At 47.8% G+C, this 12,368-nt stretch overlaps 1 pseudogene; it reads right to left on the minus strand.

Annotated features, from left to right (window-relative positions):
* Positions 1-9,778: 9,778 nt before the first annotated feature.
* LOC111523589 lies at positions 9,779-12,109 on the minus strand (annotated as a pseudogene).
* Positions 12,110-12,368: the final 259 nt, after the last annotated feature.

Raw genomic sequence — 12,368 nt, forward strand, 5'->3', positions numbered from 1 at the left:
CTTGACTCAACCTCCGCCTCCTGGTAACTGGGATTATAGGCATCCGCCACCATGCCTGGCTAATTTTTGTATTTTCTGTGGAGATGGGGTTTCGCCATGTTGGCCAGGGTGGTCTCAAACTCCTGACCTCAGATGATCTGCCTGCCTGAGCCGCTCAAAGTGCTGGGATTACAGGTGCAAGCTACCATGCCTGGCCTGCTTCATATATTTTGATGATCAGACATTAGGTACATACATATTTATAATTATGACATATTCTTGCTACATTGAACTTTTTTTTGATACATAATGTCCTTCTTTGTCTCTTGTGAACTTTTTTTTTAAATTTATTTTTATTTTTTATTTATTTATTTTTTTGGAGGTGGAGTTTTGCTCTTGTTGCCCAGGCTGGAATGCAATGGCACGTTCTCGGCTCACTGCAACCTCCGCCTCCTGGGTTCAAGGGATTCTCCTGCCTCAGCCTCACAACTAGCTGGGATTACAGGTGCCTGCCACCACACTCAGCTAATTTTGTATTTTTAGTAGAGACGGGGTTTCTGCATGTTGGTCAGGCTGGTCTCGAACCCCCGACTTCAGGTGATCCGCCCTCCTCAGCCTCCCAAAGTGCTGAGATTATCAGGTGTGAGTCACCGTGCCTGACCTTCCTTGTGAACTTTTTTGATTTAAAAATCTATGTTGTCTGATACTAGTACAGTCATTCCTGCTCTCTTTTGGTTTCTATTTGCATGGAGTGTCTTTTTCTATGTTTTCATTTTCAATGTTTGTGTTTTTTAATCTAAAGTGAATCTTTTGTAGACAGCATATACTTGGATCAGGGGTTTTTATCCATCCTGCCAATCTCTGTCTTTTGGTTGGAGAGTTTAATCCGTTTACATTTAAAGTAATTAGTGATAAGGACAGGCTGGACACAGTGGTTCACGCCTGTAATCCCAGTGCTTTGGGAGGCTGAGATGAGAGGATTGCTTGAGACCTGGAGTTGGAGACCAGCCTGGGCCACGTTCTACAGAAAATTAGCCAGGCATGGTGGCATGTGCCTGTAGTGCTAGCTACGTGGAAGGCTGAGATGGGAAGATCACTTGAACCCAGGAGTTTGAGGTTACAGTGAGCTATGACTGCACCACTGTACTCCAGCCTTGGTGACAGAGCAAGACCCCATCTCTAAAAAAAAAAAATAATAAAATAAATAATTACTGACAAGAAATGACCTATTTCTGTCATTTTGCTGTTTGTTTTCTATATGCCATATAACTTTTTTGTCCCTTCTTTCCTGAATTACTGTCTTCTTTTGTGTTTAGTTTATTTTTTTGTAGTGAAATGTTTGAATTTCTCCCTCAATTCCTTTGGTATATATTCTATAGGTTTTCTTTGTGGTTACTATGGGGTTTACATTTAACACTCTAAACTTCTAACCCTCCAATTTGAATTTATGCCTGCTTAACTTCAACAACATTAAAAACTCTGTTCCTTTACAACTTTGTCTCCACTCCTTTCAGTTGCTGATGTCACAAAATTACATCTTTATACCTTGTGTACCCCAAAACATAAATAATTCTTATAAAGGCACTGGTCTCTTAAATTAGGAAAAAAAGTGGAATTACAAACCAAAATTATAGTAATAATAGCTTTTAAACTAACAATTTAAAAATATGGACTGGGCGTGGTGGCTCAGGCCTGTAATCCCAGCGCTTTGGGAGGCTGAGATGGGTGGATCACCTGAGGTCAGAAGTTCAAGACCAACCTGGCCAACATGGTGAAACCCCGTCTCTACTAAAAATATAAAAATTAGTCGGTTATGGTGGCAGGTGCCTGTAATCCCAGCTACTTGGGAGGCTGAGGCAGGAGAATCACTTGAACCTGGGAGGCAGAGGTTGCAGTGAACCAAGATCACACCATTGCACTCCAGCCTGCACAACAGAGTGAGACTCCATCTCAAAAAAACAAAAGTGGCTGGGCATGGTGGCTCACGCCTGTAATCCCAGCACTTTGGGAGGCCGAGGTGGGTGGATCACGAGGTCAGGAGATTGAGACCATCCTGGCTAACATGGTGAAATCCTGTCTCTATGAAAAAATACAAAAAATTAGCCAGGTGTGGTGGCAGGCGCCTGTAGTCCCAGCTACTCGGGAGACTGAGGCAGGAGAATGGCATGAACCTGGGAGGCGGAGCTTGCAGTGAGCCAAGAATGAGCCACTGCACTCCAGCCTGGGCAACAGAGCAAGACTCCATCTCAAAAAAAATGTGTGTGTGTGTGTGTGTGTATATAGGATTTAATATATATATTATATTATATATAATATATAATTATTATATATTATATATAAATATATTAAATCCTATAGAAAACAAAACATAGACTTAGAAATTATCCATATATATATTTTTTTGAGATGGAGTCTCACTCTGTCCCCCAGGCTGGAGTGCAGTGGTGCGATCTCGGCTCACTGCAAGCTCTGCCTCCCGGGTTCACACCATTCTCCTGCCTCAGCCTCCTGAGTAGCTGGGACTACAGGCGCCGCCACCTTGCCTGGCTAATTTTTTTTTTGTATTTTTAGTAGAGATGGGGTTTCACTGTGGTCTCAATCTCCTGACCTTGTGATCTGCCCACCTTGGCCTCCCAAAGTGCTGGGATTACAGGCGTGAGCCACCGCGCCCGGCCCACATGTTTACCTTTATTGAGATCTTTATTTCTTCTTAACAGCTTTGAGTTACCATCTAGTGTCCTTTCATTTCAACCTACAGGACTTCCTTGAGCATTTCTTGCAGGGCAGGTCTAGTAGTAACAAACTCCCTCAGCTTTTGTTTATCTGGGAATGTCTTATTTTCTTCCTCACATGTGAAGGATAGTTTTGCTGGATATAGGATTCTTTGTTGCCAGTTGTTTTTTCTTTTTCTTTTAACACTTTATTTATTTCTATTATTATTATTTTTATTTTTGAGAGGATACCTTGCTCTGTTGCCCAGGCTGGAGTGCAATGGCACAATCTCGGCTCACCACAACCCCTGCCTCCCAGGTTCAAGCAATTCTCCTGGCTCAGCCTCCTGAGTAGCTTGGATTATAGGCGCCTGCCACCAGGCCCAGCTAATTTTTGTATTTTTATAGAGACATAGTTTCAGCATATTGGCCAGGCTGATCTCAAACTCCTGACCTCAGGTGATCTGCCCACCTTGGCCTCTCAAAGTGCTGGGATTACAGGCATGAGCCACTTCTTGTAGCACTTTAAATATATTGGCCCTCTGCCTTCTGGCCTCCAAGTTTCTGATGAAAAAATCTGCTTGTCATTTTTTTTTTTTTTTTTTTTTGAGACGGAGTCTCACTGTGTTGCCCGGGCTGGAGTGCAGTGGCCGGATCTCGGCTCACTGCAAGCTCCACCTCCCGAGTTCACGCCATTCTCCTGCCTCAGCCTCCTGAGTAACTGAGACTACAGGCGCCCGCCACCTCACCCGGCTAGTTTTTTGTATTTTTTTTTTTAGTAGAGACGGGGTTTCACCGTGTTAGCCAGGGTGGTCTCGATCTCCTGACCTCGTGATCCGCCCGTCTCGGCCTCCCACAGTGCTGGGGTTACAGGTGTGAGCCACCGTGCCCGGCCGATTGTCATTTTATTGAGGATCCCTTGTATGTGACAAGTTGCTTCCCTCTTGCTGCTTTCAGGATTATCTCTAACTTTGTGTTTCAAAAGTTTGACTATAATGTGTCTCAGTGTGGGTCTCTGAGTTCATTTTACTTGGAGTTACTTGAGCTGCTTGGATGTTTATATGCATGTCTTCATCAAAGTTGGGAAGTATTCCGCCATTATTTCTTCAAACATAGTCATATGCTGCATAATGACATTTTGGTCATCGATGGACTGCATATATGATGGTGGTTCTCAAAGATTATAATACTGTATTTTTACTGTACTTTTTGTGTTTATATGTACTTAGATACAAAAATACTTACCATTGTGTTATAATTGCCTAAGTATTAAATACGGTAACATGCTGTACACATTTGTAGCCTCGGAGCAATAAGTTATATACCCTATGGTTTAGGTATACAGTAGCTATACCTTGTAGGCTTGTATAAGTACTGTCTATGATGTTCACACAATGATGAAATTACATTAGGATGTATTTCTCAGAACACGTTTTTGTTGTTAAGTGATGCATGACTGTATTCTCTCTGCCTCTTTCTCTTTCTTCTCTTTCTGAGGTACCCAAAATGTGTATGTTGGCCCGTTTGATGGTGTCCCACAGGTCCCTTAGTCTCTGTTCATTTTTTTTTTCTTTTGAGACAGGGTCTCACTCTGTCACCCAGGCTGGAGTGCAGTGGCACAGTCACAGCTCACTGCAACTTTGACCTCCTTGGCTCAAGCAGTCCTCCCTCCTCAGCCTCCTGAGTAGCTTGGACTATAGGTCTGTGCCACCATGCCTGGCTAATTTTTGTTTTTGTTTTTATTTCTTGTAGAGACAAGGTTTTGCTAAACATGTTGCCCAGGCTGGTCTTGAACTCCTGGGATCAAGTGACCCACCTGCCTCAGCCTCCCAAGGTTCTGGGATTACAGGTGTGAGCCACCATGCCTGGCCTTTTTGTTAATATTTCCATTTCATTCATACATTATTTTCTTGACTTCTTCCATGTCTTCCTTTAGTGCTTGAGTTCTTTAAGATAATCGTTTTAAGTCTTTGTCTAGTAGCCATGCCATTAAGGTTATTTTTAGGGAAAATTTCTTTTTTTTTTTTTTAGACAGAGTCTCAGTCTGTCTCCCAGGCTGGAGTGCAGTGGCATGATCTTGGCTTACTGCAACCTCTGCCTCCTGGTTTTAAGTGATTCTCCTGCCTTACCCTCCCAAGTAGCTGAGATTACAGGCGCCCTCCACCACATTAGGACAATTTTTGTATTTTTGGTAGAGACAGGGGTTTCACCATGTTGGCCAGGCTGGTCTCAAACTCCTGACCTCAGGTGATCTGCCCGCCTCGGCCTCCCAAAGTGTTGGGATTATATGTGTGAGCCACCACGCCCAGCTTTTCTGAGATAGTTTCTGTTGATTTATTTTTGTTTTCCTTTGAATTGGCCATACTTTCCTGTTTCTTTGTATGCCTTATGAACTTCTGTTGAAAACTGGACATTTGAATCTAATAATGTGGTAACTCTGGAAATCAGGCTCTCCTCCTTCCCCAGGTTTGCTGGGTTTTGTTTGTTTTCTTTTCTACTGTTGTCGGCTGTCTCTGTTCCAAGGCTCAGCTGGGGTATAAACTTAAGGTCTTCTTGGGACCCTTCTGAGCTTCCTTTGGCATTTATGGTCACTTTCTAATTTCCCCAGTATACACAGTTGTTTTGAATGTCCTAGTCTTTCATGTTTGGCTCCTAAGAAGAGAAAAAGAAAAAAATTCAGAGGGAAAAAATACACTAGCTCTTTAAATCCCTGGAAGTCACTTCAGTCAGAGGGGGAGGGGCTTGCAACAATGTGGGGAGGGGCCATGACAACAGCTGCTGCTGCTTCGTCTGCCCCTCAGGATCCATTGCTGCTTAACAAGTGACCACAAACTTCATGACTATCTTATCATCTGGCCGTTTTTGTGGATCAGGAGTCCTGGCACAGTCTAAATGGATCCTCTGGCTCAGCACCTCTTACAAGGCTAATGCCAAGGTGTTTCAGCCAGGGCTGCATTCTCATCTCAAGGACTGACTGGGGAAGGATGCACCTGCAAGCTCCCGTACTTGTTGATGAAATTCAGTTCCTTGCGGGCAGTTGGGCTGAGGGTCCCCATGTCTTGCTAGCTGTCAGTCTTGCTACATGAGCCTCTGCCCAGGACATCTTGCAACATGGCAGCCTAATTCATCAAAGCCTGCAGGGGAGTCTGCCATCAAGACAAAGGTAGCAATCTTGTGTAACATAATTACGGGAATGACAGACATCCCATTATCTTCGCTGTGTTCTCTTGGTGAGAAGCAAGTCACAGGACCCACCCACACTCAAGGGGAAAGAATTACACAAGGCATGTGTACCAGGAGCAAGAATAACCAGGGCCAGTATAGAGCTTTCTCCCACAGCACCATAAATCAGTCACTGATTCAAAGCATATACTACATCCCATAAGATACAATGATATATTCTCAGGATACAATCTCCCAACTGGCACTGCAACCAGGTCTTAAGGCCACTAAACCATTCTATCACGCCAGCTGCCTCTAGAGCCAGGACACCTAGTAAGACCAGTGCATTCCATGGGCAAGAAGTTAGCTGGAAAATAAGTTCCTTAGTCAGCATCAATGTTGTGTATGTTACCGTGATGTGGAATAAATATTTAATTTAATTAATTAATTTATTTATTGAGATAGAGTCTTGCTCTGTCCCCAGGCTGGAGTACAATGGCGTGATCTTGGCTCACTGCAACCTCCGCCTCCTGAGTTCAAGCAATTCTTGTGCCTCGGCCTCCCAAGTAGCTGGGATTACAGGTGCCTGCTACCACGCCAGGCTAATTTTTGTATTTTTAGTAGAGATGGGGTTTCATCACGTTGGCCAGACTGGTCTGTGGATGGCACTCCTCACCTCAAGTGATCCGCCTACCTTGGCCTCCCAAAGTGCTGGGATTACAGGTGTGAGCCACTGTGCCTGGCTGGAATAGATATTTTATAAATTCATGGTGGCATGGACAAAATCATTGCAGTCAAGAACAAATTCATATCTAGAATCCATTCCTCCAGTGAGGACACACAGTGCCCCTTCATGATGGAAAGGGTTCAGTGTGGTCAGCCTGCTGGCAGGTGGCTGAGCCCCCAGAAGTGGAGCTATGCTGGGGGCTCAGTGTCCATCTCTGCTGCGGGAAGTTTCAGCATTCAGTGGTGGCAGCCTTCGGGGGAGGAAGATGTATATTGCAGAGCCCATGCAGAGCACCCATCTCTGCTGCTGCTCATTGATAAAGCATGAAGGTGGCTGGAAAGTGTGACTGCCATCCACAGTGCATGGCGTCATCCTCCTGATGATCCCTCTTGGTACGTCTCCCCAAAATGCATGACTCTGGTGGACATTTGCAAAGGTGCACAACACCTTCACATTCTGTGCTGTTCACCCACACCCTCTTTCCCAGACGTCCTTCTTACCAGTCTTCCAAGCCTGCTCTTTTTGGTGTCTAGCCAAACCGTTAACTACCACCAGGAACAAAGTCAATATGTTCTTCCATGGATCTCTTAGTCTCAACAAAATGGACAACAAAATTCACCGCTCAAAGTGCTTCTCATTGCCAGGCACACTCTTGACTTAAGGCTGGAGCTCAGTACACCACGAGGGACTGAGAACCCGGGCTACTTTTCCTTCCTTGTCAGTCAGGTGACTATGAGGAGCTTCCCGTGATGCCATTGGTGTGGATCAAGAGGGAGGAGGTGATGGAGGAGCACTCTTGTGTCACAGGCATCTGAGCTGCCAGGACCTTTGCAAACCCAGTTTCTTATGTTTCATCTTCATTCGATGATGAATTGCTGGTATACACGCCCAGCCTCATGGCTTGTTGGGTCTGGTACCATCAGTTCATGATGACTATCCCAAATTGTGTAGTTATTGGATGTCTTGAGATTAGGCATCAGTGCTTGCCAGGGCCCTATAGCAAACCAGAGTTTGTTTCTCAAAAGAAGAATAGCTTAGGCTCACGCCTGTAATCCCAGCACTTTGGGAAGCTGAGGCAGGAGGATTGCTTGAGCCCAGGAGTTTCAGACCAGCCTGGGCAATGCAGTGAGACACTGTCTCTACTAAAAAAATTAAAAAAAAGAAAAATAGCTGGGTGTGGTGGTGCACACTTTTAGTCCTAGCCACTTGGGAAGCTGAGACAAGAGGACTGCTTGAGCATTGGGAGGTCAAGGCTGCAGTGAGCTGTGATTGCACCACTGCTCTCCAGCCTGGGCGACAGAATAGCACCCTGTCTTTAAAAAAAAAAAAAAAGTTTTATGCACAAGAGGGCATGACTTTGCTCTAAAACTCTAGGGTTCTGTGCTGGGATTTTCTTACTGGGTTTCTCCAGAAGCTTCACACAGTATTCATATGTGCAACTGAGAGTCTGAGTGTCACTGATCTATTGGGTCGTAAGGCTCAAGTGGTAAAGCAGGTGGCATTGAATGCTGGTCTTACTGCACAGCCTTTTCTTGCCCAGGGGCCAACTCAAAGCCAGCAGACCATGAACTACTTAGTGAAATGGGTTGCAGGGCTCCAGTGTTGCCTTTGAAAAAGCACACAGGCCTGCAGAGATGCCTGGTTTATAGTGGCATATAGTGTAAGGTACACAATGTGTCTTTCATCTTAAATTTTTTTGTTTTTTTTAGAGATGGCATCTCACTGTGTCACCCACTCTGGAGTGGCATGATCATAGCTCATTGCAGCCTAGAACTCCTGGGCTCAAGCAATTCTCCCACCTCAGCCTTTTGAGTAGCTGGGATTTTACAGGCCACTGTGCCTGGTGTATTTCATCTTTTAGGCGATATTCTTTTTTTTTTTTTTTGAGACGGAGTCTCGCTCTGCCGCCCAGGCTGGAGTGCAGTGGCCGGATCTCAGCTCACTGCAAGCTCCACCTCCCAGGTTTACGCCATTCTCCTGCCTCAGCCTCCGGAGTAGCTGGGACTACAGGCGCCCGCCACCTCGCCCGGCTAGTTTTTTTTGTATTTTTTTTAGTAGAGACGGGAGTTCACCGGGTTAGCCAGGATGGTCTCGATCTCCTGACCTCGTGATCCGCCCGTCTCGGCCTCCCAAAGTGCTGGGATTACAGGCTTGAGCCACCGCGCCCGGCCAAGGCGATATTCTAACATGCCCCAGGCTATTGGATTCCTAGAAACTTCACTGACATTGTAGGACCCTGAATTTTCATGGTTTGCATGAAAATGTCATTTCTTACTCAGGCATCCAAGGTATTTGCTACTCTGTGTTCATTTAGTCCAATCAGGGTAAGTTCACCCATATAGTGTATCAGTTCATGCTTGTGGGGGTCAAGCCAATAAAGATCTCTGGATCAGATTACCTCAGGGAGTGGCAGCACTGACCCAGCAGTGAGACAACAATGTGAGGCTGTTTCGTCAGCCCTATTAAGTAAAAGCAAACTATTTCTGGTTATTCTTGCAAATTATTATTTTTTCACATTCTAAAAGGCAAAACAGACTGGGCGCAGTGGCTCATGCCTGTAATCCCAACACTTTGGGAGGCCAAGGCGGGTGGATCACCTGAGGTCAGGAGTTCGAGGCCAGCCTGACCAACATAGAGAGACTCCGTCTCTACTAAAAATACAAAATTAGCTGGGCGTGGTGGCACATGCCTGTAGTGCTAGCTACTCGGGAGGCTGAGGCAGGAGAATCGCTTGAACCTGGGAGGCGGAGGTTGTGGTAAGCCATTGCGCCACTGCACTTCAGCCTGGCAACAGAGCAAGACTCCATATTAAAAAAAAAAAAAAAAAAAGATGAAATATTTTATCTGGGTGAAGGGATGATTTAACTCATGAAACTCGAGAACGCAAGAACAAGAAAAATACTTTCCTTGAACATTTTCCGCTAGAATGACCATTATGTAGGCATTCTCCTACATAAAACATTATTATTTTCCCACCACTCCAAAGGAATCCAATAAATAATTTTACAGTGAAGGGGCCTGGATCAAAACTGAAAGTGACACCTGGCCCCCAACAAACATGAATCAGAGGTCCCTGTGCAGGTCCCAGCGTCCAGTCCTCCAAGAACCAGCACTGCTGGAGCCTGGCTGTGGTTTCTTCCTTCCCCGATGGGACCAGCTGGAGGTTCACAGAGGCCAAAGATGACAACACGAGAGGTGGTCAAAACCAAGGTTTCCTTGCGCTTCCTTTGTCTTCTCCCATGGCCTGGCCGAGTGCTGCAGCTGGGCCCCAGGAGACGAGCTCCTCACCCAAGCTGGAGAGCATCTGCTGTGCCCGCCATGCCAAGAAGAGCTCCAGTGGGCTTTCTCCATAACAGTTCTTTGCAATGGGGTCCCAGTCGGGGGGCTGAGGCTCTGGGGTGAGTTCCTGCATTTGGCCGGACATGACTCATTACTGATCTTCGACGGCCATGAAGAGGTTCTGGAACACCACGATGCTCCAGGAGAAGCTGCTGGCTGGGCTGCAGGCAGCAGGAGACATGGCCAGCAGCCATCACAGCAGTACTGCTTCACACTAGGGATGTGGACGTGACAGCCCTTCACCAGCAAATCCCTCCTCTCACAAACGTAGCCTGGTTCATCCATGATGAGGAGCTTCCCTTGAACAGAGATCCAGCACTGATTGCTCGGGCGACTGCTGCTGCCCAGGTTAACCTGCACTTTCCATGGGCTGGGCTGGTCGTGGTCTTGAGCCTGGAGGACAGCCCTATGTCTCACTCCCTCTCTTCCTGCCTGAAGGTGCTGCTGACGACATGGACGAGGATAGCCTGGGCAAGGGCCCCACATGCCCAGCAGCCCCATCCTTGTGAATTATTACAGGAAGAAAAGCATTTTCCAGCCAGTGGCTCACTCCAGGTGCCAGGGTCATGTTGATTTGCTCCAGAAAATATATCACATCTGTAGCAGCAGGTGCAGTTGGAATAGCCACCTGCTGAGCTTCGTGAAAATCCACAGACATTCTCCAGGGATGCCCGCCTTCCACCTCGCCCAGGTAGGGAGTCAAGTGGGGCTGTGCCGGAGATCACCAGCCCTGCATCTTTCACATCTTTTGGGGGTAGCACTAACCTTGGCAGTTTCACCAGACATGCAGATTTGAGTTCATTAACCTGGTAGGAAAGACGAATTGCAGGACTTCCATTTAACTTCTTACAGCATGACAGCAAAAACCCTGTGGGTCGCAGAGCTGATGCGAGGATGCTGCCAGTTTCTCAGATGTCTTTTTAGCTACATACTCAGGAACTTTTACAAAGTGACCACAGGTAGGCTCTGCAGAACTCCCAGGCCCAGCTTGAGATGAACTTGGACCACAATTGCATGATCCCTGACCGTCAGCCGCCACTTTAACTGGTGGACCACCATGGTGTTTTGGGGCCCCAGAATTTGGCACTCACCAAAATCAGTGTTCTGTGGGCCCTGAAAGTGCAGGAGGTTGCCCTTGGAGCACCCCACTGAAGGGGCAGTGGCTCCCGTGGAGAGGGCTGGGAGGGCAAGTCCTGAGCACCTGAGAGCCCAGGGAGCTTGGCTTTCTTGTCAACCACAGGTGAGGACGAGCACAGGAACACAACCAAATCAGCTGCACAACTATCTTTTAGGGTCTGTCTCCTGGCACGTTCTGGTGCCAAAGTACTGCATCGATCAGAGTAGGTCAAGAAACAGAAAACTTACTACCTTTAAGTATTTAAAATTGTAGGGCTTGCACGGTGGCTCATGCCTGTAATCCCAGCTCTTTGGGAGGCTGAGTCAGGTGGATCGCTGGAGCGCAGGAGTTCAAGACCAACCTGGGCAACATGGTGAGATCTCATCTCTACAAAAAAAACAAAACAAACAAACAAACAAAACACCGGGCGTTGATAGTGGCAGGTACCTGTAGTCCCAGCTTCTGGGGAGGCTGAGGTGGGAGGATCGGTTGAGCCTGGGAGCTGAGGCTGCAGTGAACCCTGAGCGTGACACTGCAGTCCAGCCTGGGCGACAGAGCCTGTGTCCAAAATAAATACAATAAATACTAAAGTTTTTATGAAGAATGGTCAAACAGCAATTATAAGTCTAAAGTAACAAGAGCTCCCTGAGCTCCCACGGAGATGATTCCGGAAGCAGCGATGCCCGAGTGGGAGCAGAGGAGCAGCGGGGGTTTTCTGCGCTCTGCATCGCGGCGGGGCCCTCCCAGGAGCCGGTCATCGCCGCGCAGGCGGGCCCGAGAGAGCCGGGGCGCGGCCCAGCGCGGTGGCCTGGGGCCGACTTGGGACTTAGGAAGACTTCGCGGGGCGGGACCAGCTGCCGAGCGCAGGAGCAGCGTGGCCGGCACCTCTCGGTGCACGCCGAGGACCGTCAGGAGGCGCGCGGGCCCCGAAGACCCAGCCTGAACCAGGGCGTCAATGCGGGTTTCGCCAGGAGCAGCAGAGCGCGGAGCGGAGACTCCCGGGGCGCAGAGCCGGGTGGGGCTGGAGGTGGAACCGTCCCCGGAGCCGCGCGCCGGAGAAGGGACCCAGAGCATCTCCCGCGGGCGCCCCGCTCCTCCGCCTTCCCCCGCCACGCTTTATCCCCGAGGCCCCGCGCCAGCCTCGTAGCCGGACGGCCTCCCGTCTCCCCTGGGAGTCCCGGAGACGCCCGGCCCCTGACGGCTGCTCCGCCCCGGGCAGCTGGGCGCCAACCGGATGCCTCCGACTCAGACCCTGTCTGCTCCACTGCTGTTGCTTTTCTGACCCAACTTTTGTTTTTTATGTATCCAAATCTTGTGATATATTTATCTATTT

The sequence above is a fragment of the Piliocolobus tephrosceles genome, chromosome 7 (genome assembly GCF_002776525.5).
Source record: "Piliocolobus tephrosceles isolate RC106 chromosome 7, ASM277652v3, whole genome shotgun sequence".
Lineage (NCBI taxonomy): Eukaryota > Metazoa > Chordata > Mammalia > Primates > Cercopithecidae > Piliocolobus > Piliocolobus tephrosceles.